We start from the raw sequence: 27537 nt of genomic DNA, 5'->3' as shown, positions 1-27537 counted from the left end.
TTCCCCACTGTAAACCGTAGTCCATTGGTGTCCGGGATGCACAGGCTGGAAACCAATGACTTACGCAGCTCATTACATATATAAAGCCGGCAGTTCTTTCTTTTCCAGATAAACACTGTTTCTGCCTCAAAGAACGCTCAGATGCCGGTAAGGTAGCTAAAGCCTGTGATGTCTCTGACTCTGGGGGCTGTTCCTACAGAACAACATGGGTTCTGCAGGGCAATGCAACGTCTAGTTGCTAGTACAATAGGTTTGAAGTGCAACATTATCTGTACCGACTTACTGTTAGTCTCATTTTTACCAGCTTGCAATGGTTAGGAGGAAGGTTAATGAAAGGAGGTTGCATCTAAAGGAGCAAGTGATTTGAGGTTTGCTGTGCTTTACTAAAATCTTAATCTCATTCATAATAAAATTAATTGGAGTACAGTTTGGGTCAGTTGAGATTTGCCTTCATGAGCGTGTTGTATCTACATTGGTTTCCTTAGTCCGTTGTTACCTTTAATATGTTGGAATACTAGTTGGATTTTGTGTTTCAGTTTTTTTCACAGGGCTTTGTACTCAGTGCATCAAGAGCAACCCACGGGTTTACTCTTACAATGTTGAAATGTGAAAGGAAATGCCAGAAAACTAGAGATTTTAATGTGATAACCTTTGTTGTGAGTGACTAATTTCTTACTCATCTCTTTATTAAGATCTTCCGTGGTTCTTCTCTGAAGTTGTAATTCTTTTTGTTTTTTTTCCCCATACTACAGTGAGTATCTTCTCGCTCTGTTCAAGAACCATGTGATTGTAGTATTGTCTGCAGCTACAGAGTATGGATTAAATTATGTTCTTTACTGTGTATTAAAGGAAGGAAGTAAAGGCATTCTAGTTTTACACCTCTTTGGGCTTTTAGAGTATAAATACACTTTCAGTTTTTATGTGGCCATGAAGTCTTGTCAAATACAGATTCAATAAAGTGTTTTTTAAAACTGTTGCTTCAAAAAACAAGCTAGTAGATTTTTTCATTGAGTCTATTAACAGAAATCCTAATTTGTCCCAAACAGTAGGAAAGAGGCATTTTTGCAGTTTTATTTAAATCAGCAAAGAAAGAAACTTCTGTAAGTCCTTTTCCTCTTGTTAGAATCGGTTGTGTGAAGGAGGTGCAAAGAGTACATTCCACGCAGCAATACCCAGATTTGATCTGGTAGAGGTTACGGTATTTGGTTGCTGCTTGAATTACCTTTATCAGGGGAGTGCAGTAGGTCCAGCACACACATCTGGACAGGTTTCCCTCTGTGTACATTCATAACTTCATATTGTCACTTATCTGTCTTGGATTCTTCTACTCCTTTACCATCTGACCACCGTGTTACCGAGGGCATGTCAGTAGGGGAAAATCTCACGGGGTCCCTTTCTCCTGTTAAGAGCTCCGCTTCTGTACTCGTCTTGTAGCAGAGAGAAAGAAAATTCTCCCAGCTTCCAGATTTTCTAGATAAGGCTACCCAGCTCCTGTTGAGGCAGAAGAGAAGCAGCATTTGAATGTTTAGTGAACAGTAACTGGAGAGGTGGCAAGTGGGATGGCTTCAAAGACAGCTTGGGTAGAGAAGCACAGCAGCAACATGCATAATGGGAGAGCCTAAAGGCCGCTGTCCACAGTGGAGTCAGGGGAGTAAGGAGATGGATGAGCTTTTGTACAGTCACTTTGTTCACGTGGCAGGTGAAGGAATACTTATGGATGTACCAAAGAGAACTGTGTTGCCTGTGTAAAGCAAAAGACGAACTTCATTGCATAGGTGACTACAAAGCAAATGGAAATTTGATTAGGTCTTCAAATATTGTTTAGAAATAATGACTGTACATAGATGCAAAGGGTGAGAATTGAAGATAACTAAAAATGATCACCTTGAAAATAAGATATATAGTATAATTCTCTTATATCTAAGAAATCAAGATCTGAATATGTATGAAACTATATCATTGCTAGAAAAAATATGTTGATATACTATATCCTCTCAGCAAAAAGTATAATGGTTCTATTTAATTCCAAATCAGTATGTTCAGGTGGTTATTTTAATAAGAGTAAACCTAGCTACAGGAAAAAAAAAAAAAAAACAAACAAACCACAAAAAATACAAATGGAAACAAGATTAAATAAATTATCAAAATACTCTTCTTTTTTGCTTATTTAAATAACTTAAAACCAAAAATTAATATAATTTCAACTTAAACAGTCTTTCTAAAGGTAATTTTACTTTTCCATGTTTTGCACTGCCACTGTAAGTGCTAGACGTGAGGTTCCCTGGCCCCACGTCAGACCACAGCACCAGGATGGGCACCTGCGGCCCGGTGGCTATTTTCCTGCTCCATGTGCCCATGCTGTGGATATGGCTGCTCAGCAGCTCTGTCACCCGTGTTTGATATGTGGGCTGTCCTGGGAAAGTGCAAGTTGCCAGAGCAGTGGGGTGGGAAGGAATGAGTAAGTCATCTGTCCACCTCTTTGCTGGCCAAGTAGATGTGGGTGCAGAAAGTTCTCATGCCTGTCAGAGCAAAGTGCAAGCTTTCCCTGGGCTTTTCCAGGGGAGGGTGTACTGCTCAGTGAATAGTATCTGTTTCCAAAGGTCAGCTTTCTTAAAGATACTTCAGGTATCAGGAAAATACTTCTTTTTTCACATGCTCATGTTACTAGGTTATGAGCCACCCCCCCTACTGCTGCTCATCCACCAGTGGGCATGCCTGTAACAAAGCCCCAGGAAGGTGATGTTTCCCAAAGGAGTTCCTTTGAAACACAAAATCTCAGACTCATCCTGCTGAGAAACAGCTCTCCCGGCAACTTGACAAACCTTGAAAAAACTGCTGCTTCTCATTTTATTTTACAGCCCTCCTATCTTTCTTTTAAGACGCTTATAAAAATCTGAGAGACCCAGGAGAAATCATAGTATCATTTAGAAGGAGTCAACAAAATTACTTATTGTTATATCCAGTTCTCAATCTTCAGCATGGCAAACTTTTTACTGCCTACAAAACGGATGAGGTTTTGAGAGCAGGAACTATGTACGTCTTCTATAAAACATTTGTATTTTACACTGTTATTCTGCAATTTGAGCTTGCGTGTGAAAGCATGAAAGGAACTGACACAGAAGAGGGTCTGCATTACTGGGGGTTTCATGGTTATCAGGGCATCACAGTTCCCCATCGTTGCTCCAGGCATGTTCTATATCCCTAACAAAAAATTGTTATTCTAAAGCATATCTTAAATATTCAACACCGACACAACTAGAGACGTTCGCTTACATTAACGCAGAGATCACTACGGAGAACAAGGCTTAGTTATGATAGAAATTGTTCCTGGACTGGTGAGATCTCTACCTCACCTATTTCCCAATCTCCTGCTTGATGTCAAATGAAGCAGTCGGTAATTTCCTGTGACACACAGGGCTGTCAGCTCTGGTGTCAGGAGCAGATGCTCCTCCTGCTCAGCAAGCCCTTTGCGAGGGTGAGGAAAGCACCCTTCAAACCAGACGGGGAGCTGAGTCCAAGCTGTCACCTCTGCCTCATGATCAGTACCTGTCCACACTCATTTCAAGAGAGTATAAAGTTAGTTTTACTAATGGGAAAAAAATATACTGCCTGTGTATATAAACAGGTAGATAGGAAAATAACCTTGCGGTAGAATTTAGTCAAAATGAAGTATTTCCGGTTAGATTAGATTCTTCTCTAGTAAAGATGGTTTGAAAATTATTAGACTATTCCTTGTCAGGGGGCAGGTCAATGCATTTAAGAAAACTTAGGACCAGTTCCTGCCAGTTCAAATTATGCTGCTCTTATAGAGCAGATAGCATGTTTTCTCCTTTTATGTGTAAGCTGATGGCAGATGGGATGGATGTTGTTTTGGTAGCTATTGATTGCACAGTTGCTTTGTGCATCTAAGGTTTCAATAGTGACCATCTGAAAGCAATAATTAAACATTACTTAAATATGGTATGTAATTTAAAGCTCTCCTGCCGCCTTTTGTACACTTTCACTTCATCCTTGACAGTTTTCGGGATCAAACCACGTTTGAAGAGGTTGAAGGGCAATGCTGACAAAAAGAGATAGCATAAAAATAATAAATTGGAATATGTCCATTGGAGATATGATCAGCTGTGAGAGTGCTCATTTAAACACTCAGCAGTGCTTTCACTGTTACAATAATAAATGCCTTTGATTTCTCATTAATACTTTGAAAAGTGGATTGAACCGCTTCCCCCATTGATTGTGCTGTTTGTTTTAACCACTCCTTTTTATGATTAATATGAAATTTAAGAATCGAGATACTAATCCAGCAAAGCACATAAAATGTGACTAGTCTGATTAGAATAACTGGAGTTTCTTATGTGCTTAAATTTATGCACATGTGAGTGCATAGTTGCTGTAGTGCCTACATGAAAAGGGACAAATAAGGCAAATATGGAGAAACAGAAAATAATGTAAACAACACTTGTAAAAAATGAAAGATGAGTTTAAAAACAATACTTACGTAATCTTGATCATTTGCTTACTTGGTGTAAGCATGATTGATAAAGCAGTGACAAGTTTTAAAGTCTAGTATCTTAAAACACACCACTAGTTTGTCCTTTCGTTCAGTTCGTGTTTCTGTTTCCCAGGTTTCTGTTTTCCTGACATCGTGGTTCAAGGTAGATGAGCTTGTGAGATTGTTTTGTTTTGTTTTTCTAATGAAAGCATTTTTTCTGTGCTAGAATGTGCAATGCTATTCAAATTTTTAAAAAACCTGACATTTCATGAAACTGGGTTGATTACCCTTAGTTTCATATTAAAAGTTAGGAAAATGTTATATAGAAACTACTCTCCCACCAGCGAGCTCTTACATGATGGAGTAACCTTTGGCAAATTTCAAAATATTTCACATAGAGGAGTTTAATCCTCTGAAATACTCTGTGTGTTATCTTTCACAAATCATTCCTTGAGAGTCTCCTTCCTCCCATCTGCTTTCAGCGACACTTCACATTTTCGATAGAAGCAGAAGGTAGATTTTTCATTAGCACTGTGAGATATGATACCTTCCTTGGCTTTTAATTAGGTTTTCATAAAGCAAGTATGTTTTCCAGGCTGCAAGATTTTTAACTGAGACAGATTTTAGTGATGTTTTATTTATGCGTCTTAAACCATATTTTAATATCTACAAATGAGTGTCCATAAGCCTGGGTATTGTCTGAATAAATATCTCGTCGCCAAGATCCTTGAAGTTTTAATTACGGTCTTCCTGGTGTCTGACTGCTTTTAGTCCAGTATGATATTTAGCTTGACTCTTTTAAACAGACTAAAATTTACAGCACTTTTATGTCCCTGTTGGACAGTCAGGATATAGATGTAAATAGCTACGCATCCTTAATTTGTCTCATCTGCTTTTATTTTATATGAACTTTGAAACTGTATTACTGAATTACTGCACTGTTTAAACAAAAGAAGACTCAAACAAAGACATGATTTGTATGGAAGTTGCTATACAAAATAAAGCTGCATTATAGCTGCCTCCAAAAATCAATGTGTCATCACATTAAAAAAAAATAATAGATTATTTTTGCTTTGCAGGATATGAAAATGCTATTTTATTCTTTGCTCTTGAAAAATCTTTTTTTCAGCACAGGAAACAAATGCTTCTACCTTTATCAGGTTTCTTTAGCTTATAATTTTATATCTATGAAAACTAATCAATTACGAGACATGGCAGTCTGGCCTTCAGCACTAAAGATAAAATAATTTCAGTCTCAGAGGTTATGCAAGTCCATAGTTCCTTTCCTTTGAGGCATCTGCTCATCCTGAGTGTGATACAGAGCACAGTATAAAATCACAAGTTTTCAAAGACACAAATTTTGTTCCCCAGCAGGTGGGTGTAAATCCCGATGGAATTGCACCTGGGAAGTAAAAGCAGATTTTGAATCAAAATGTTTGATAGTTTCTGGTAGTTGTGCTGAAATCAGCCTGTCTAGGATTTCTAATCCTAGAATCCTAGAATAAGCATTCTGTGCATGTTTATAAATATGCCCTTACATAGTCTTTCATGTTGGATTTTCCTGTCTCTTCCCACAAAGTGTAATGTCTCTTATGTTCAAGCTTCCCTTTATTCTAGAACTGCCCAGCTCTTGCATGTACCATCACTTCATTTCTCAAGGCACTTAAACCAGTACTTAACTTTGTGTCCAAAGATTTTAACTTGAAATAGTTGAAGTACAATGCTGAAAAAGGCTGTATTCTTTTTGAATCATGGCCAGTTATACAAATGTGCTATTTTATCTTTCAAGCTCTCATGCTAAGATATTTGTGAAATAAACCAGTAAAGTCACAAAATACGGAATTTTGTGGTGGTAGTTAGAGTGCCTGCTGATTTTCTGTAAATTCCTTCTTCCTTCTTCTTCAGAGGAAAGTACAATATTAACTTCCATAAACCTTGATCCCTCATTGCATCTTTATTTTTTTCCTTCTTACTGTATGTCATCACCTGAGTATTTTGATGAACATGCTCCTGTTTCCATGCTATACACTCCCCATTTCAGATGAGAAGCATCCCCACTTTGTTTCTTGTTGGAGGGGATCTGGGGCTCTCATTTAAACACGTCAACGATATGATTTCAGAAAAGTCAGGGGAATCAGGCATTTCTGTCTGTGTTGACACCCTGTCTTATATATATCTCTAATTCATAGGAATGTTATCCATTATATGAATTATAGTTTAATGGGAGCTGGATCGAGTGCTCTAAAGTTAAGCTCTCACGTGGCTTACTGTAGGCTTTCAGTGTGATACTGAACGAATTGCTTCATGTTTTAGTGTCTTGGTTTTCCATTCATGATAAAGGGATGATGGCAGTATTTCCTTTTTTCAATTCTTTCTCTGAAAGAGAAATTCTTTCTCTTTTTCTTCTCAAATCTGTTTTGAGTGTGATCTTTTAGCTGAGGAACTGTTTTGCATGCGTGTGTTAGGTTTCGTAACAGAAGTGCTAGGAACAGACTTGGTCCCTACTGCCACTACTGGTAATGGGAAGTTTTGTGATGCCTTCTTATTTAACATCCTGTATGCTTTCAGGGAGATTCTGACTGAACTGTTTTAAGAAAGACAAGGATGCTTTAATGTAATTTGGGAAGTTATGGGCAACGTTTCTGTCCTTGGAAGCTCATGTTTCTTTTCTGTATCCTCAGTCCCTAGTTAGCATAGTTTCTTCAGCGTTTATGCCACCATAAATGTCTGTAACAATTGTTCGACTTGCAGCAACCTAAAGATGATGTGATACATAGCAGAAAGAGGAGTATTTACTACCTTCATAGCATTTAGCTGGTGCTGGCATTCAGTGGAGAGACTGAAGTAGATGCCCAATAGGGCAGTCTTACAAAATGAAGAAAAGCAGGCATTTTCTGGAAATTGATGATGTCCCACTTAGCGACATCATATTACAGAGAACTCACCTTCAGAATTATTCTTCTTCATGAGTCATCATTACCCATGCAAATGCGGTCTGCAGAGGCTCTCGAGTGACTGAGGAATCAAAGGAGGAAATTATTCTTATGAGCGTTGCTTTGTTGGTCATTTCTAGAATTACAGGTGTACCCCCCAGAAGTGGTTAAGGGTGAAAACAACTGTTAAGTTTCAATGAATTTTAAAGGACGTTAGGCTATCAAATATTAATGTTACCTCAGTACATTTGAAAAGGAATAGAGGGTAATCAGGATGTTGCATTGCAAACATTTCTGTATCAGTATTGTACTGTTTCTTTTATATTGTTTTTTTTTTTCCCTGCAGGGACCATTAAAACATTCAAATCTGAATTTCTGTAAACTGTACAGTCTCCTTAGTTGTCTACATTTGTAAGTAAAAACTAATGTAATTACAGTAATTTTGACATCATACCAGGAAAATCATGTAAAACATCATTAAAAACGGTTGAAGTATGAACTTACTTTTTTATTCTAACCTGAGGAAGTTTTTCAGAAAGCTGTTAGGCTTGACAGGAAAGTAGAAAGAACAACTAAGTAATTGCCAGGATCCGTTTAATCCCATTTATCCATGAACTTGATTTTCCCAGGGCAAGAGCTATAGTCTGTGTTGTCATGTGAGGAGAAAGTTTCAGCGTACACAGCACGTTATCCAGTCTTTACAAGTGATCAAGCGTAAGAGCAGACTTTTGGCTATGTTTGCATTGCTCTCCATTTTATTTTATTTATTTTTTTTAAGAGAGAGTAGCTTGTTTTTGTAGATAATTTAGGTTAAAAGGTTAAAACACTTTAACCTAAAGTTTAGGTTAACTTTAACCTAAAAGGTTAAAGTTTAAGGTTAAAACACTGACAAGAAAAGTGGAAATGTTTCGCTCTGCGCTTTGATTGCACACGCTGTAGTTTGGAAAATGGATTTGCTCCACCGGGAAGGCTTCAAATGGAGGCAGGGCGCTTTACGCCAGACGCGCTGTAGTCAGGCACAGCATCTGTGACTGTCGTACAGGGAAAACCCGTGGAGGGGCCTGGCAGCACCGCGCAGTACCCGCACACGTACCCCAACAGCGCCTCTGGCCATGCAGCCTCTTCCTCTGTGAATCGATCAGCCCCGCTCGCCAGCTTACACATGGATTCATTTTGGAAAATCCCTGTTAACTTCAATTCTACGCTTCTTAACAACAAAGTAAATAATACTAGTAGTAAGAGACCTGTTGTGAATCCACCGGTGTACAGGGCGAAGCCAGTGTGAGGGCCTGCATGCTCGGGCTCACCCCTCTGTGAGGGGATGGGACCTTTCACACTCTTTTCCCCTGATCTTTACTCCTCAGACTCTTCTACAGGCGGCAAAACTCGAGGGCCTCACCCCCTCTGTTGCCCCAAGGAGGGCTGTCCTCCCCTCTCCCTGTCGTACTGGGGTTTCTGATCCTGTTTTCCCAACTAGCCATGAACCGCAACCCCGCTGGTGGCTGGGGCAGCCGGCCCCTGCGGCACACTGGCCTGGCACAGCAGAGCAGCTCGCCCGCCCCGGCGGAGCCTTCGGCACCGGTGGTCGCCAGCTGTGGCCCCGTAGCGGGAATCTCCACGGCGCAAGCTCTTGGCGCGTCACCCCTTTTCCTCTGCACGCCATTTGCCTTCTCTAGGCTACCACCTTCGTGACCAGCCTGGTCCCTGCCAGGCGTTGCTACAGCCTCAGCCCTGCCCGTTTCTTTTAAAGCCTGTTCAACTCATTTCTCCAATGGCCGCACAGCGGTCTATACCTAATTACTCCGTATCAGTCCCTATAAACCAGTGAAAAGGGCTGTTGGCAGCAAAGGTGGAGTAAATAAAGGTATGCCTGGGCATGAGCATGTTAAACAAGTAAAAGAGTGTGCAGCGGTGACTGAGCGGGTGCTCTCTGCTACTTCCAGCCAATTGAACTAATTAGCTAAATGGATTTGGGAGAGCCATCCCTCAGGCCCCGTCCTTCCTGGCAAGCATCTTGAGACAAATGAGAGTCGTGCACATTGTGGTATTTAGTCTCTCTCATGAAAAGCTTTGATCTGTGCCTTTGTTTCTGTGGCCAAGCATGAGGCATAAGGCTGGACAGGATCTCACGCAGGATCACCTGGGCTGTTCACCTGCTTTCAGGGAGGATCGAGCATATCTCTCCTCATCTTGACAGGTGTTTGCCTCAACTGCTCCCATTGCTTCCTGTGACAGCATTACATGTAATACCTATAGATAACCTGCTGCCGGGCTGATCGTCCTTGTGTTAGAAAGCCTTTCTCCACAACTGCATAAGTCGTCTTGTCTTATGCATGATAGAAGTGGAGAACAATTAGTCACCATCCTCTTCCCATAACAAACTTTTACATATTTTAAATATGTTATCATGTCTTCTCTTAGTCTTTGCTTGTTCTAGACTAAACATTCTAATTCTTTCAACCTTCCCTTGTTTTATATCTGTTACCATTTTTTGTGGCTTTTACCTGGACTCCCTCCAACTGTCTCCTTCCTCCAACAGCCCAGTAGGCAGAGCTGGACACAGTAATGCAGTCAGGGCCTTGCCACTGCTGGTAGGGGAAGAATAATTACTTGATTTGTTTACAGTATTACTATGAATATATATATCAGGCTTCCTTTTTCTGCGACTAGATATCATCCTGATTTATAATTTGCTTATAGACCGCTATAATTCCCCTGCAGATCCTTTTTGCAGTACAGTTGCCTAGCAAGTCTCCTTTCTATACTCATGCACTTGAATTATCCTTCTATGGTAATTTGCACTTCTCTTTGTGGATCTAATGCATTAATTTGAGAATATTTATCCAAATTACTGCTATCATGGTGAATTCTAATCCAGTCTTGTAAACTGCTTGCAACCTTACCCAATTTTATATCACATCAGATTTTACAAATCTCTTTTTTATCAACAAAGTACAGATCCTGAAATACACGAAGCATCAGAATTACAACTAGCTTGTTTTGAGAAACTTGATGAAAGGTCTTTGTCTGGTTGTGCCCGCTTCCTGGTGAGCAAGCAGCAGTTATGTTGTAGGACATAGTCAAACTTTGCTCTGCTCGTCATGTTGCAATGACCAAAGGCAACACTCAGATGTTAAATTAGCCTGTGTGGAGCTCCAGGTGATGGTAGCAGTATTCTCTCAGGCAGAGCTTATTTTGAACTAGCGAGGTTGTTCTATGCTGCATTTGTTTTTCTAACACATTTGCAGGCTTTTGTCTTATATTTCATATTCTTGCTTGTCCCTGTGCCTTTGCATGGTTAATTCTTCGCAGTTCTCCCAACATGCTAAGCCACGTGTACTTACCAAAACCTTTTAAATTACTCCTTTGGGGCTTTACAGTAATTAAATATCTCCTGCTATAGTGTACGGCTCTCTTATCTTGCACTGGGTTAATTTACTGACTTGAGCACTGCCCTTCTGTAAACTTGCCCTCTCATCTGAACTCTTCCCCCCTTGGATTGTCTTTGCCTGGGGGCGTCCTGGTTTAGTCCCTGGAGCTGGCTGTGGCTGCATTCCCTGCACTCCCCTAGCAGTTGTCTGCTCTTCCTTTCATAGGAATCATGAAATCTCACAGTTTGTAATCACTTTCATTTGATTTTCTTTTCATCACTAAATTCTTAACAGTTCTTCTACAAAAGCAAAGTTAAAGCTAGAACACCACCACCTGTGCAATGTCTTTTACCACTTTATGGCCTGCCAGATTACTTCTTCAGCAAATACCTGAGTATCTTTTTCTCCAGGAGAAATAAAAGAGGTGTTTCATACCAAACTTTGTCCCTATTCTAATTTTGGAAGCCTTCTGAGTTTTTGCGTGCTTTCATGGAGGAGTTCTTCCATCCAGGAAGCCAACAGAAGACTGTTTCAGAGGTTTTCTTCACTCCTTGAAGTAGCCAGGGGAATATTTTTATGAGCTAGTAATCTGATCCTTTCTGCAAAGCAATTGCAACTAAAAAACACAGCCTGCTCTGACCTTGGAAGCCTAACATTTTTTTAAAGCGTATTCTGCAGCTTTTTAAAATATGTCTGGAAGAGTCTTCCTGAAGAAACTACAAGGGGTGCTGTGCCTCATCAGTATAATGGCAACCACAACGAGATGAGGTATAACCAGCCACAACCTTACCCTTGTGACAGGTAGTCAACATGCAGCATAATAAATATAATCTTCCTTGAGCAGAGGACAAAACAGAGTTAAGTCTGACTGGGACTTCTACAACCTATATGAATGTAAAAAAAAAGGTGAACAAGATAAATTCTATATTGGTAGAACACGCAATGAGAGTATTGGTCTCAGAGTGAAAATTTTATGGTTGATCTGTCTCTCATGGACCAAACTGCAACTCCACATCTGCAGCCTTTTTTTCCTTTAGGAAAGGATGTATGCAATTCAGCTGTTTGAGCATGTTTCTTGTTTTCTTTGTTTAAAAAATGTTCTGTAATATTTATTTCAGACCTCTGTAAATAGATGACAAATAGCTGCATTTTAGTTAAACCATGTCATGGTTTCACCCCAGCTGGCAACCAAGCCCCACACAGCCACTCGCTCACTCCCTCCTGGTGGGATGGGGGAGAGAATCAGAAGAGTAAAAGTGAGAAAACTCATGGGTTGAGATAAAGACAGTTTAATAGGGAAAGCAAAAGCTGTGCGTGCAAGCAAAGCAAAACAAGGCATTAATTCACTACTTCCCATGGGCAGGCAGGTGTTCAGCCATCTCCAGGAAAGCAGGGCCCCATCACGTGTAATGGTGACTTGGGAAGACAAACGCCATCGCTCCAAACGTCCTCCCTTCCTTCTTCTTCCCCAGTTTTCTATGCTGAGCATGACGCCATATGGTATGGAATAGCCCTTTGGTCAGCTGGGGTCAGCTGTCCCAGCTGTGTCCCCTCACAGCTTCTTGTGCCCCCCCAGCCTACTCGCTGGTGGGGTGGGGTGAGGAGCAGGAAAGGCCTTGACTCTGTGTAAGCCCTGCTCAGCAGTAACTAAAACATCACTGTATTACCAACGCTGTTTCCAGCACAAATCCAAAACATAGCCCCATCCTAGCTACTATGAAGAAAATTAACTCTACCCCAGCCAAAACCAGCACAAACCAGAACTTTCTTTATAGCCATTTCTTACCCTGCTATCAGCGCTATTTCAGTAGCTCTGTGGGTAACAACAGCATTTTTCTTTCTTTGGAGGCTCCAAATATTAGAATTACTTTAGGGGAGTGGTTTTGGATTCAGTTTGTATTCGTACTGATAGGTTATACATCATGTGTAGTATATAATGCCTGTAATTTAAGAGTCCACAAAGAAAACAAAACATTTATTATATTCTGAGGCATTTCCAGGGAGTGAATAACTATGATTAACTGAATAGGCCATTAGCTACCACTATTACTCTGCTCAAATGCAGCTGAAATAGCATTTCTTTAGTGGTAAAAATATTTGGCAGCACTGCACTCACAAAAAAACTTTACAAATGACACTTTTGGAAAGTCCTCTACATTCTTAGGAATCTCCAAAGAAGTTGTATTTAAAGGCACCAGACTCAATTTTCCTGGGCTGAAGCTGTTCAAGAAATAAGTATATATTTTAGCTGAATATTATGTTTCACCAATCTTATCCCCACATATCTAGGAATTCAATAATTAAAGTAGCTATGGTGATAAAGTTTTCTTTGGATTTATTAAGCCTTCTCTCTCAGTTATCTCCATTATATTGTACATATTTACCTCTTGTCAGATGTGTTCTCCGCAGTACGTATGTTTTTCAAACTATTTCTATCACTGCAGAAGCATGTTCTACTATTAGAGAAAAAATATATACTGGTTCATTTTATAATAGCAGAATTACTAATGAAATACTGATAGCAAGATTTTTCTATTAGCGATATGAGCCAAAGAGCATGGCCTAACAGTTAATAAGTTAATTACTGTTAAATAAAGTTAATAAAGTTAATTTTACTTCTGTTTTTTTTAAAAGAAGCTATTTTGGCATTGAGATAGATTGTTCTTTGTAGTACATCTTAAACACCTATTGCACTGCCTTGTTTTATTCACTAAAAGCTTTGCTTACAGTAAAGGAATTTTCCTTTGTGCTGAATTTTTATTCAAAAGAAGAAACAAAAATATGTCTTCAAGGTAAAATAAGGGTCTTCAGATTATTTTTTAATTTAGTGTTCTTGACAGCTTAATCTGATTGGAAACCAACTATCCTCTGAAGTTTCTTTATCTTCCTCTGCCTCAACTAACTTGTTGATATATTTTCATGCTTTGCATAATATCAAATCTCTTCAGAAATGCTGGTGGTAGTTACAGTAAGAAAAGATTATAGTAATTAGCAAGAATATTTCTGGTTTAAGTCCTTTGGTGAACAGGAATGATATGAATTTGGTTGTGTTGCTCTCGGGAGACCCTTGGCATCCAGAGCAGGCTGTGTTCCTCCGCTGACTGGAGCTGATGGATAACTTTCTGTAGATTGGGTGGTCTGTGATGGAGCTGAGGAACAAAGACTCTGGCTCTAGTGAGAGTCTTTTTTAGAAAAAAATCATTGTCTCTGCATGACTAAAGTTGAATTTGATTTTAATTTTCCCATTTCTGAAAAAATTGTGTCTACTGACAATAGTATGCTTGAAAAAGCTAAAGTACCTAATATTGAATGCCTGACAACTTTGAAACTTCACAAGATTTTAGAAGTGGGCATGTGCAAAAGGGATCATTTTAAAAGCAGTGCTATCAATCAAATGCAACTACCATTGTTTAAAAACAGATCGAAGTCTTTGTTTGTCAGACTTAATGAAGAAGGACAGTGGTGATAGAGATGTTTCTGTGTTGACGTGAAGAGTGCCTGGGTCTGTATTTTAGAAGAGAAAGGTGGGCTCAGTAGCTGGTAAAATAATAAATTCTCTTGTCTTCTCCATTAAGATTTCTTTTGGTTCTTGCAGTAGTGTGAATAATACTGTTTACTTAAGTATTTTGCTAATTATCAGAATTATTTATACAGAGCTATCTCAGTTGTTTTTTATTAGGGATATTAAAGATTTATTTTTTTTTTCCCAAAGAGCTAGATTTAGGCATTCTAAAATGTAATACAAGTGAATGTAGAAAAAAACCCTATTGAACAGTTCATCCAGTTAAACCTCCAGTGTGGATTTAATAGTAAGTTGCTGAGAGACCATAGCTGGTATAATAGTGGTCAACAGTCTTCAATAGGTGCATGAGCCTTGCCTATGCCCTGAAGCTCTGTCGTCCCATAGTGATTATCTGAGGCGTTTTTTATATGTTGTGGTATTTGATTGGAATAACTGAAATGGATGCGCGGTAACACCAATATCGATTCAATCAATTTTTTTAGAACTTGCAGAGAGACAGTTGACTAGAAAACAGAGTTAATGATCTGAAAGAAAATGACCTGCAGGAAGAGTATCTTCTGCTTATTTAACGCTGGACAGATCTACCATCGATACAGAGGCATTTGTAGACTAACAGGAGTATGGGAGTAAGAGGCATTCTGTTTACATAATTTATAAATTTGAATTAAAGGTGCCAAAATATTTTTAGCGCTAGGCCCGACCAAACAGAATCAGCACTAGAATTATTGGCTTTCTGATCAATAGCAGCTAAGGTGACAGAGAAACCACAAGTAATGACAGATAACTTGTACCTAAACTAAAGTTATTTAAGGCATTACTTAAAGCCAAATATAAATAAATATATTTAGATGTAGACTGAAGCAACTCATGCAATTTTCAGGATCTTTAAGAGAAGCTCTAGGTTGCAAGCTTCACCTTTCATGGCTATTCATACTTTTCTAATTCACCAGGGAGACAATTCCTGCACTGCAGCTGTTGGAAATGGTATTTCCACTGCAGAGTAGAACTGCGAAGGGCATGTGGGGAGGAAGCTGATGGTCTCTGCTGCGCAGCTAAAGCCAGGGAGAAGACACAATTCTTAGACAGCAGAGGAGCATGCAGACACAGCAAACACATTCATTCTGCAGACTGGTAAAACCCTAGCAGATAACTGCAGATGAGTACCTTTCATCCAAAGGAGATGCTGAAAGACTGGGATGAAATTTAATAGTACAAATATAAAGTCAGGAATTTAAAGAAATAAACACAGTTTCTGGAGAAATAAACACACTTTTTGGAGACAGTAAAATGAGGGAAAAAAACAAAGTATGTTTATTAGTTGTGAGATGTCTCTGAGCCATTGGTGTAATACAGCTGTGTAAAAAAAGGTAAAATGCTATCTTAGTACATATCAAGCAAGGTACCTCCAGCAGAGATAGTGAAGTTATCAGTGCCTTTATAGAAGGCCTTTGTAGGATAAAATATGTACGTCTCATCACCCACGTTCAAGGAAGATTAAATCAAACTGGAAGAGACTCAGAGGCAAGCTAGGGAAAGAACAGGAAAACTAAGAGGCAAGAGGATGCTAAAAGATATTGACTTAACCTAGTAAAAGGAAGCCTGGGAAAGAGACTGCGATCATGTTCTCTCTAACTGCCTTCAAGTAGCACACACCCGAAAAAAGAGAAAATCTGCTTATTGTAGACACAAACCTCAGGGATATAAATTAGTCATGAATAAATGTAAGCTGCAAATTAGAAAAAAAGATTCTAGCCATCAGAGCAATGAATTTCTGGCACAGTAAGCAAAAAGATGTTAAAAAAGATAAAAAACCCCAACTCTTAGGATAGAGCTTGGCCCGTTAATGGAAAGGAGTAGGAGAAGCCTGCATGCTGAGACCTTTCTGTCTCCTGTTCCCCTACTTTGTACCCCTCCTGTTCCACATAGCAAAGGACTATGGATGGTTTTGTGTGTTCCTGAGATTGCCTTCGGGAACCAGCTGCTTGTAGGTATTCAGTGAGGTGGGAGGCAATAGTAAAAAAGTAAGACGACAACTGTGAGAGAGAAGAAAAATCTAGGTTTGTTGGTTGTCTCAGGATCTCCGCAAGCCATCGGTGTGATACAGCAGTGACAAACGCTGAGAGAGGTGTAAGAGCTTCAAGTCCATTTCAGGGTAGGGATGCTGATTTGGATTTCAGCTTGCTTCCTCCACGTTGTTGGAAGCCCAACCATCAGTTACTGCTTTGAGACAGTATGGGTTAGCTGCTCTGTGCTGCTGGCAAACAATTTGTTAGCTGATTCCAGCTGATACTCAGTGATTGTGCAATAACTTTTTATCTACTTTGTCCCAGTGTGACCAGTTACGGGAACGCAACAGCCCCACAAGTGGGAGGCAGCGGCACCCAACCTGCCTGTCAGGCGAGAGAGGTGCCAGCGGTGAACACTCCCCCTCCCCGGTGGCTCACGCCAGGGGAAAGCAGCAGTTTGGAACAAACTACATTCACCTGGACCCTGGCAGCAAGCAGCTCCCCAAATCAGTAACAGCCACCCGTAGGCTGCCCTGGCTCCTGCAAGGCGAAGAGGTCCAGGTTAGTTTAAGGCTTATCCCACAGGACTGACGCAGCACGGGAGCAGTCATGGTGTTGGCTCCCAGCTCTCCCATGGGACGTATGGCAGTGTGGTGGGGCTGCTCTCGCCATGCATACTGGCTTTCAGTGCCGCCCAAGTCTGTGAGCCCATCCTCGCTGCTTCAGCGCGGCGCAAAAGCGTTCACTTGAACTGCCCCTGCTGTGTTTATGGATATGTCTTTGCCTTGAAGCAAGCCAGAAGCATTCCTGCAGTCAAGCCCAGCCAAGGAGAGATCAAGGCTGCTCTTCGTTAACACCTTGAAGTGTTGTTTGCAGTTTCCAGCTCACACCCTCTGCTGTACTGTAGCCACCCCGATGAGCACTGTTTGGCTTGAGTGTGGATGGAGTGTTCTAGCAAGTATGTCAAGAGTTGGCTTGTGGTCAAGATTCAGTCACGTAACTGTGTAGATATACCCCAAACCGAACATAAATCTTTGTCTCCCTCATGGCAATGCCGAGCAGGATAACTGCTTCCGCCTGCAAAGCTGGCAGACAGCAGATATGGATATTTCTTGTCTTGCAAATGTCAAACATTCAAAAATTGTGGCTTTAAAAATTGTAAGGCTGGATTTAAAATCTTGAAATCTTAAAATCAAGGCTCTGGAAATCCCTTTTATTTTGCCTTCTGTTTTTCTCAGCCTCTTCTGAGCATATCAGCACTTAAAATCACATTTTGCACCTTTTCTTTGCATCTATGAGCATACAAAAATAAACGAAAAGATGAAAACTCACATCATGACATGAGCAGCTCTCTTCAGAAGAAGCTTTACAGAAAAACATCACATCATGGAGCTCACAAGAAACTCTCCAGAGCTGACAACACTGTATTTGATAAAGTGAAGGACTGAGTTTGGCCACAGTTTGCACAGCTGCAATGAGGATATAGTTTGGACTGCAGAATTCTTGCTGAAGGAAGATACATATGGAGTGAAAAAAAACCAGGCATAGATTACTTGAAAGGAGGGGAAGAAAGTTAAGAGGTCAGAGGTGGCTGCAGTTTTTGGCTTGTGCAGTGCAGTACATGCATTTTCAGTCATACACCAGGGAAACTGCTGCAAGGCTGTGGAATTCCCCCTCCAGTGCAGAGCTCGCCCACTCCCATAAAATGTTACTGGGTCCCAGACTGTATTTTGGAGGACTGGCAACTGGATTATCACCTGGTGCCCTAATCTGATCTGAACTACAGAATGCAGGATGCCACTGCATTCTGTTCATTTCTAACTGATACCACATACACCACCACATTCAATGCAGAAAAGTTTTTAAAATTAAACAGATTTTTTTAGCATGTTACATAGGATTATTTCTAGTGATTTTAAACTGTTTTAAAGAATGGTATATACTACTATTTCTGTCTAGGCGAGAATTTTCTTATATTTTAAACTGTTTCATGAGATTGTTAAACTGGCAGATTCCTCTTAGTTTTAAAATATATATCTAAATAAATTCTTTAAAAGCTTAGAGATTTTGTTATCCATTGTAATTAAGTGTAATTTGAATTTAGCACATTGTAGCTTCCTCTTATGATATCAAGACTCTTAGATATATTCTAACACTTCTGCTTAATGTTTGCCTGTTAATTTGTTAAAAAAAAATCAACTATGATAATCTCTTTGTAATATAGGTACAGAAACAATACAGCAATTCAGATATTGAACATCACTACTCTTTTTTTTCCACACCCCCCCCCCAGATTGAGTCATATAAAACGCCATCATAATTTTCAAATTTCCTAGTGCCTGTTTAGATATGACATCAAAATATACAAGATCACATGATGTTCCAAATATTATTATTACTTTGATAGAGTCTTCTCTAACATCAGGGACACAGGCTTCATAACAGAGTCCTACAGTACCCCGTCCATAACAGGACAGGGTCTACTCTCTACCCATAAACTTTCACTGAAATTTAAAGTGAATTAAGTTATGTAGGTTTTATGCTGCTTGCTAACATCAGGAAAAATTTTGCATTTGCTATTGATCTCTATTTGGTAACTTCAGTCTTAATTACACTGAATGTTACTAGTTTTCCCTCCATCAATCAATACACTAACGTTATACTGTTTTATATACAGACTCCTATTTCTGCTTTTGAAAAAAATGTGTGGGACTCATCTCACTTAACTTTACCCTTGCAAAACATTTCCACTGCAAAGCTGACTGGTTTGTCTCTGTAGTATAGAGCGAGTGCTAAATAGTGGGGGTGGGACACCCACACACCTCTCACGGCTGCTCCTGCCACTTGTGTCAGACACTTAGGCAAGCGTGGGACAAATTCTCCTCCCATCATTGACTGGCTCTAGATAACTCTGGCTGGGTACATTACATTTATCATGGGTTTGCTTGCCTAAACAGTAGTGTCTAGTGCCGTTAAAGATGTCCTGATGATTCCCATGCTAGTGAGGCAGGAAACCTTTAGAGCATCTGAAAAGGCACTAGACACCTAAGCATAGATAACTTGAGTCCCATCCTTGGGTACCCAGCCCAGGTGAGGTACCTACCCCATTCCACAGGACTGGAGCTGCTCCCCTGCACGTTGTTTGAGGCGTAAGAAGACACAAGCACGCACGCCCGTACTACACACAGACTCTCAAGTTGCTCTGGAGAGTGATTTCTTGCCCATGCGCGAGGTGTCGAAAACCTGAGTTAGGAAGAGAGCTGGTTAGCGTGAGGTCTAGAGCAGAAGTCTGATGAGGAGCGGCTGAGGGAACTGGGGTTGTTTAGCCTGGAGAAGCGGAGGCTGAGGGGAGACCTTATTGCTCTCTACACCTACCTGAAAGGAGGTTGTAGAGAGGCGGGGGTCGGTCTCTTCTCCCAGGTGACAAGTGATAGGACAAGAGGAAATGGCCTCAAGTTGCGCCAGGGGAGGTTTAGACTGGATATTAGGAAATTGTACTTCACTGAAAGGGTTATCAAGCATTGGAACAGGCTGCCCAGGGAAGTGGTTGAGTCGCCATCCCTGGAGGTATTTAAAAGACGTTTGGATGAGGTGCTTAGGGACATGGTGTAGTGGTGGTCTTGGTAGTGTTAGGTTTACGGTTGGACTCGATCTTAAAGGTCTTTTCCAACCTATACGATTCTGTGATTCTCTGGGTCTGTGAGACACATCCCGCTGTGGTGGCAGGACCCACCCACTGCCAACAGGCAAATGCCTCTCCTCTTCCTCCCTTTTCTCCAGAGGGGTATCATCAGATCTGTGTTTCTGGGTTGGAAAACTCACTCAGGTGACCTCATATGCAGGTTTCAGTGGTCATGGAGGAACACAGCAGTATCCTGTCCATGTGTTAGAGCTCAGGGCTCTTCAAAACACATGCAGCCCATTCCCATATCATAGGCAAGATCTGCATATCCACACAGAGGGGGGACAGTTCAACCACCGAGCAGGATGGTGCAGTCCCCCTTGTCCCCCCACAGCCAGGAGATGACTGTGTCGTGATGCCAGTGCACAGAAGGCAGGGTTCACCCCTTAGCAGTTCACCTTTCCTTGCCTGCAAAGCAGACAAGCTGAGCAGATTTTGTTTCTGGATTGCAAAGAGAACGATGATGACCTTTTAAGAGAGAAGTCGCCATGACATGTACATCTTTCCATGTCAACAGGGTATCAGCTCTTCTGCTCCTGAGTGAGCTGCTGCCTGGGTTTTCTCTCAGCTGTGTTTCTGACTGAGCAGTTTGTCTGTCTTTCCCTTCCACTGTTAGCAAAAGTCTTGATCCGAGGAAAGGTCAGAAATCCTAGCCCTGACTCTGACAAAAAGATGAAGGTAATTTTGGTATCTGGATGTCTATGATTCTCGGTGAAGTCTCTTAAATTCTTATAATTTAAAATCCCTACAGTTGTTCTCAGAGAGGCACAGGCATCTGGTTTATCTCAGCCTCAGGACTTTTGACTTCCCATAACAAGCAAGTTTTTTTGTGGGAATCCTCTGCCTCGGCAGTCAGACAGTGGGCTGATACGTCGTGAGCAGTCCTGGGTCAGACTGGCTGGCCCGTCCTTCCTTCTCCTATTTCCTTCTTTTCCACTGGAGAAAGTCGAAAGTATTTGTGTGTACTCTTTATGCTGCTGTCTCTCTGTAACCACGTATTTTTCAGCGGAAAGCCAGTCTCTCTCTTCTTTTCACTGGAAATCCAATGAGATATATTCCTAAATATCAAATTGAATCAAATTTCTTGTTAATTGAAGGTGAGCTTTGTGTTGTATTTACTGACTAGTTTGTATTTGAACTTCTGCTGGCCTCCAATTCTTCCAGTCCAGAACTGAAAATACAATATTGTACATCATTGGGAAAGAACTGGGGGCTCTGTCTCTGCCTCAGGAAGTGAGTTATTTCACTTTTGTGAGTAGCTCAGATAGCATAAACAGAATATATCATAGAGTGAGAAGTAGAAAAGGTCTGCCAAATAACCCAAATTAGGTAAGAAGAGTGATCTGTGCCTCCTGTATTTGTGGAATGGGCTTGTATCTCCATAAAGATTAATGTAAGTGGTAATCCTTTCTTTGAAAGGCCCAGTATGATCAGTCCTGTTGGTGTTAGCAGTCCTCATTCAGTTTGTTTCTGGTCAAGAACTTATGCAAGATAAATAGTAATTTTGCGGCTTGGAGTCTTGTGAAGCTGTGCAACTGATTTATTTCCAAGGAGGTATTGTAGTGGTATGTCTTTGTTGCTTTCTCAGTGGAGGTTTCCATTGAACAAAACTAAATTTTAAGAGGCTGTGAAAGACTTCCGTTAAGCCTAAATTGAACAATACTCCAGTAGAGCACATACTTCATAAAAGTAGCTATATGGATGTAAAATCAGTTGTCAGCAAGACTGAATTCTCACTTGAAATCTTCTCTCCATAATGCTTTTGTTTTCGAAGTGTATGCAATACTTCATTTTAAAAGGTGTTTACTAGTATTATCCGCTTTTTTGGTAGATACTGTATGGCAAAATATTTCAGTTGTTATTCTCACGTGTGCAAGGGAAACTGGGCTAGAATTAATTATTATAATGTGAGTGCATAAATGATTTGGAAACCATACACAGAGAGTAGTTCTCAATGATACACCATCAAGTGCAGTTCTGCAAGCATTTTTCCTTGTTCTGGTACTATTCAGTATTCTCACTGACAGCTTGGATGAAAGGTTAGAGAGTGCACTTAATAAATTCATAGAGCAGAACAAGCATGTTGGAAGCAAGGCAATATAAAATGACCTTGATAAAGTAGCAGACTAGCCTCGAAAATACCAGCTTTCCAGCAGTTAAATTAGACCAAATGCAGAACTGTACATACAGCTCAACATAATCAGCTGCACATACATACAGATGGGAAACAACTGGCCAAGCAGCAGTTCTGCAGAAAAGACCCAGTGTCGTAATGATCCCAAGCTGAACATGCACCAGTGATGCTGTGCTACTGCAAACAAGGCCAGCGCTATTGTGGGCTATAGGAAGGGGAGTATTAAAGCATAAAATGTAATTATTTTGCTCTACTCAGCACTGATAAGGCCTCAGTGGAAGAGCTTTACCCACTTGCGGGAACTGCAGCTCAGGCAGGATCCAACAAGAAAGCAAACTGAGCTCAAAGATCTAAAACACTTGGGCTGTCAAGGAAAGGCTGAAGGGTTGTTTAGAGATGAGAGGAGGAAAGGAAGACATGATAGCAGCCTTCATATAGCAATGGGTGACTCTAAAGAGGAAGGGATTTAGCTGCCACGTGTGCTGTCGGTACAGGAAAGCAATAATGGGCCTAGATCTCAACAAGGATGATTTATATAAGCATTAGGAAAAAAATGTAAGTGGCAAGGAAGAGTGGAGCCCTGGAATAGGTTATTTAGGGTGAATTCATGGAAACTTCAGCCTTGCAGATGTTTAAAAATAGGTTAGACAAACATCAGCGGGCATGGCATAGGTCAGGGGTGGGCAAAGCGATCTCTCAAATTACCTGCTAGCCCTATTTCTTTAGTGATTTCTATCTATGTGATAATGATAAGGATAATTAATAATTATACATGCAAAAAGTACTTTGGATATCTCCACAAAATTTCAGGGTATGTAACAAAAAACTTAATATTAGTTCTGGAATTTATTGCATGACTTCTGTATTTACATTAGATTGAAGCTATTATACTTTTTCTAATTTTGCCCGTGTCAGTGTTGATTGAAAATTACTAGGGTCTGATGGCTTTGTGAATGGTCTTTGTGAAATAAATAGGTGAACATAGTCAGATACCTGTGGTAGGGTACAAAGCACTCAATTCTAGCCATAAGAAAGCTTGGTCTTTAGTCTACTTACAGTCCATTTAAAAAAGATGGACACCTTTTAGAGATTACCTAAGGAGTGGGTGAATCACCTTCCAGAGGTACCTCTGCCTCTCCTACCTATTCTGCAGCAAGTATGTATTGGAGGCGTATTCTTGGTCTTTCCTTTTTTCAGTCTGTGATACTAAAAGTTTGGTTTTCTGAGAACCCAAGTGCCTGGACGTTACAGAGGACTACCTGGAAAAATTATAAGTGGCAGGAAATCAGAGTAGATAACCTACTGGTCTTTTCTCAGCCTCGGTTTTGTGAAGCCCATTCAATGAGTCATTTATGAAGGCCTTACAGTCGTTATGATTAATAGTTGTTATCAATACATAATGGACATGACCAATATGTGTTAGAGAGAGTTCTACACCAAACTTACATAAGGCACTTATTAATCTGTTGGATTCTTACTCGTTAATTATTTATTAATCCTTTAAATTGTTTACACTGTATCTTGTGTACAGTGTGTGTGAGAGACAATACAGCACTTTTAGCCAGAAAATCTGCTATAAAAAATTATTCTTTACAGAGATAATATTTTAATGAAGATTTTAAAGTACTAAGCTACTGGACACTGAAAGGGAAAATTAAGAATATTTTTTAAATCATGGTATGTTTAATCCTGGATAATATTTTAGGAACCATGCAGTATAAGACACCTTTCTCCCTCATAAGCATCCTGTGGCTAACAGAGGGACTGTAAACTTTATCCCAAATCTGTTATTTATGAAACATTTGCTATTGCCTGGTAAAAAAAAAAAGTCTCATTTATAGGCCTTTTTAAAAATTGGAATTGCGCTCCAGCAACCAGTGATGACTAGTTATTGTTCCTTTTGTCAACAGGCAAGATGAAGGAGGTTCTGGCAGCTTACCATGTCCCGGGCTCTGCAGAGTTAAGTGAGAAGTGCGCCCGTGTTCTAGCGTGCATCACATCGCATCTTGGGTCTGAAGTGCCAGAAGGATCCCAGCGCTGCAGACTGAGACGGCTCTGAGCACCTCAGTACCCCGTTTCTGACAGAACCCAGGGATGGCAAACTTACATACCAGTATTACCTGTCTGGGGCAGGTTTAATTTTATAAATTAAAACCATAAACTCTATGAGTTTCTAGACCATATTTGTGCTGTTGAGGATGATCTGCTCAGATGAACAGTTTTGCGTCCATCGGAGAGACAGGTTCTTCTGCTGGACCAGAAGATGACAGTGGACTGTATATTGTAACCAATACCGTTTGTAGCATCTCCTAGTGCAAATAATTGAAGAACAGGTTGCAAGAAAATCCTGTAGGGAGTAAGACATGCTTTGTTTTGATCTACAAATTTTAAAAAATTATTTGTTTTTTTAAAGATAACCACTTTTACATAACACTATGTGTGCAGTCTATGTGCAGCTCTTCACTGTGGCTATCTGTATTCCAGAGATGATGAATTCCTTCTGAGGTACCTGAACCTTTTTAGATTCGTGATGAATCCTTAAATTATGAGAGTATCATGAAAAACTAGAAGGGAAAAGTTCCAGGGCTTTTATTTGACTAGATGTCTCCAATTACTTCCTGCTAGTGTCCTGAAAGGAGGAGGAAAGGGCAGGAAGTCGAAATGAAATAAAAAAAAAATACATTGCGTTTCTTTTTTGGCATATGCACCTATCCGAATGTGTGTTTGATCTTATAGCCAAGGGGAGAGAAACAGCTAAGTTATCAGAGCCCTCACATGAAAGGTCTGCGTTTTCGGGCAGTATTTGCTAATTTTGTCTCTTGAATAGCTATAGAAAAGAAGGAATATGTATATGTCCCCCCATATGTGAAAAGGACGTCCTTGCCATTCCTTTATTTATTTTTGCTCTTTCAAAAATTAAAGTGCCAGTTATTTGGAATGCTGTAGTCTGTGGTCTCTTTACATTTGTTTAGTGAGATCCTTTCAGCAAGATCATTCCCATTACGGTGTAACTGCATGGTGACCACAGCTTTGGGCCTGTATAATAAAGATCTAAATTCAAAATTTTGTTTCTCATCATTTTCTCTACTTTTATGTTGTATCTGCAAGTCTTTGATTGGAATCCTGCTTATTGCTGATCACTGTTTAGAAGATTTCGCAAAAAATGTTAGAGAGGAAGGTATTTGTATGGTTGGACCTTGTTCTCCTTTGTAGCATTATTTACAACAGGTTAAAGGGCAGAGGGATACAAAAAGTTATCAAATCAATAGTGATGCTTAAATTCAATTTGCGCACGAGGCCCCAGGGCAATAAGATTAGGCTCTTTGCATCCCGGATTTAAGGCCATACTAAAGTATTTGACATGTGGACTCTATTAATTAGTAATCCTGGAAAGGTATGGGAGGAAAAAGCTGCAGAAAAGCTGAGTCTAACCTGGCTGTGATTTGCTGTGTGTGTGATACATTGTGCTGAACATATGTACATCAGAGTTTAAAAGCCAGTTAGACTCTTTTTCCTTCCTCCTTCTTATTTTCTTCTTCAAAGACAAAATTTTAAACTATAAAAATGTTCTTCATGTAGAATTCAGTTTGTGTGAGCAAAGGCTGCACATTGCATTTCAAAAATTAATGTGGTCCTGACAAGGCTAGCCTAGCCATGCTGCATTAATAGGCAGGGTTTTGTCCCACTGACGCTATGGTTAGCTTATAGCAAACATCCGAGTTCATGTCAACAGAGCATCCCTGACCTTTGAAACCTCTTAGTCGGGCATCACCGTTATCCTGCATCTTACGTAGTTGCATACAGATGGCAGAGTGCTCACTGCTCTGAAGTCCATACCAGTGCATTTAAGCATGAATGGGGTCAGACAACAGCGTCTCGGTGCAGTTTCCTGATCAATTTAAGCTAAGCTAAGGCTGTGCTCCTGCTCACAGGGGGAAGTCCTGTCTCCCCTTTCTGCCCCTGCCCACTACCACCCTCGAAGAGCTGCACACCTACGAGGCTTCCTGGTCTGACTGAAAACGTCCCCGTGTAAGAGTTAGCTCTTACACCAGGTGCCAGCTCTGACACCAGGAAGAGGGTGGGAACAAAGACCTTTTTATCAGCAGTTTAGTTTTAGGTCAGCTTACGCTGAAGGAGGAACCATGCCTTCAGGTCCCTCTAGCTGTTAATTAACTAATCTTATTACCTAAACTTTCTATTTAAGCACATTGCTTTCTTACGGCTAAGAAGTATTCCTTCATTCAGTGACACTGCAAAGAAAATAGAGCACTGGAAACGAATTAAATCCATAGAAAAAAAAATAATAACACCTTTAGAATTACCTGTCAGTGGCAGTATTTGAGGTACGAGAAAAACACATTCCCGTGAAAGGAATACATTCTTGCCATTCAAATTACTCTGAAGATCAAAACTTTTTCAGAAAAACAGAAATGAAAGCTGTATGCCATAGCAATACCAGAGCAGTGTAAGTCTCCTGTGCTAGCAGACCTTTAGCTATTAATGAGGTACATGCTCAGTATGTGGCCAGCTGGACCCACCAGAACTGTAGATGCTTGAGCTTGACCATGGCACCATTTGAGTTTGAATGTCAAAACTACTTGCCCCGAGAGCAGGGCCTGTTTTAGAGAAACACCTTTTTGTCTGTGCCATACCAGAGGCTGCTGGAAGCTTGACCGTCCTGTTGGGTGAACTTTTCTGACAAGTTGTGTGACTGTTGCCCATCTGTCGAAGGAGTGATTAAAAACCAAAACACAACAAAACAGGCAAACCTCCTGGCACTCTGGTAAGGGCAGAGGTTGGAGCTTTTTGTTCTTTGGATGAATCCCCCTTTGAGAAGCCTCCGCGTGCTCTCCCTCTGCATCTGGAGAAGTCCTTCTTTGTGAGGGGACATGAATATGGAGAGACCTGTGGTGCACCCGACTCGTCAGTCAGCTTCAAATGGAAGTTTCAAAAGTCATTATTGTCTGGCAACTTTAAACATCTGAATCGGGGTAGTGCAAACAGTATTAGCTGACTTTGATGACTTGGAGCAATTCAATATTTGCACAATTAGAACAAATACTTAATGTGGACTATGTGGCTTAGCAGGCATGAGTGTTGGTTTTGCTGACTGAATGTAATATGGGAATATGTAGTTCACATTCAAATAAGATGGTCTTAAGATATTTCCTTAGCAGACAATAATCCATTCCAAGAATAAGAACATCTGTTCAGGGCCCAGACCTGAAATAAATAGTAGGTTTAGAGACCTTTTGTCCAGCATTGTTCGGGTATTAGACATCTAAGAAACACTTGACTCTTCAGGTCACAGCTGGGATTTTGGTGACAAAGTATGAGCAAGTCTCTGCTACGGCTGACCACACTAAATCTTACCTTCGACTGCAGTTCTGTTCCTA

General features: G+C 40.5%; 1 protein-coding gene across 3 annotated transcripts in view; it reads left to right on the top strand.

Moving 5' to 3' along the window:
- The window catches only part of SCAF8 (SR-related CTD associated factor 8), a 171644-nt gene that overhangs the window by 76750 nt on the left and 67357 nt on the right, over positions 1-27537 (top strand). Inside the window, exon 21 of one of the 3 annotated variants that reach the window (XM_072856061.1) lies at positions 24052-25184. The exons of the other annotated variants lie outside the window; for them this stretch is intronic. The gene's annotated coding sequence lies outside the window, so the exon portion shown is untranslated. Of the gene's footprint in view, positions 1-24051; positions 25185-27537 lie in introns of those variants that run through there. 3 annotated transcript variants of the gene reach the window in all.

Source organism: Ciconia boyciana, chromosome 3, assembly GCF_034638445.1.
Source record: "Ciconia boyciana chromosome 3, ASM3463844v1, whole genome shotgun sequence".
Classification (NCBI taxonomy): Eukaryota; Metazoa; Chordata; class Aves; order Ciconiiformes; family Ciconiidae; genus Ciconia; species Ciconia boyciana.
This window is presented reverse-complemented; position numbering and strand designations above follow the sequence as displayed.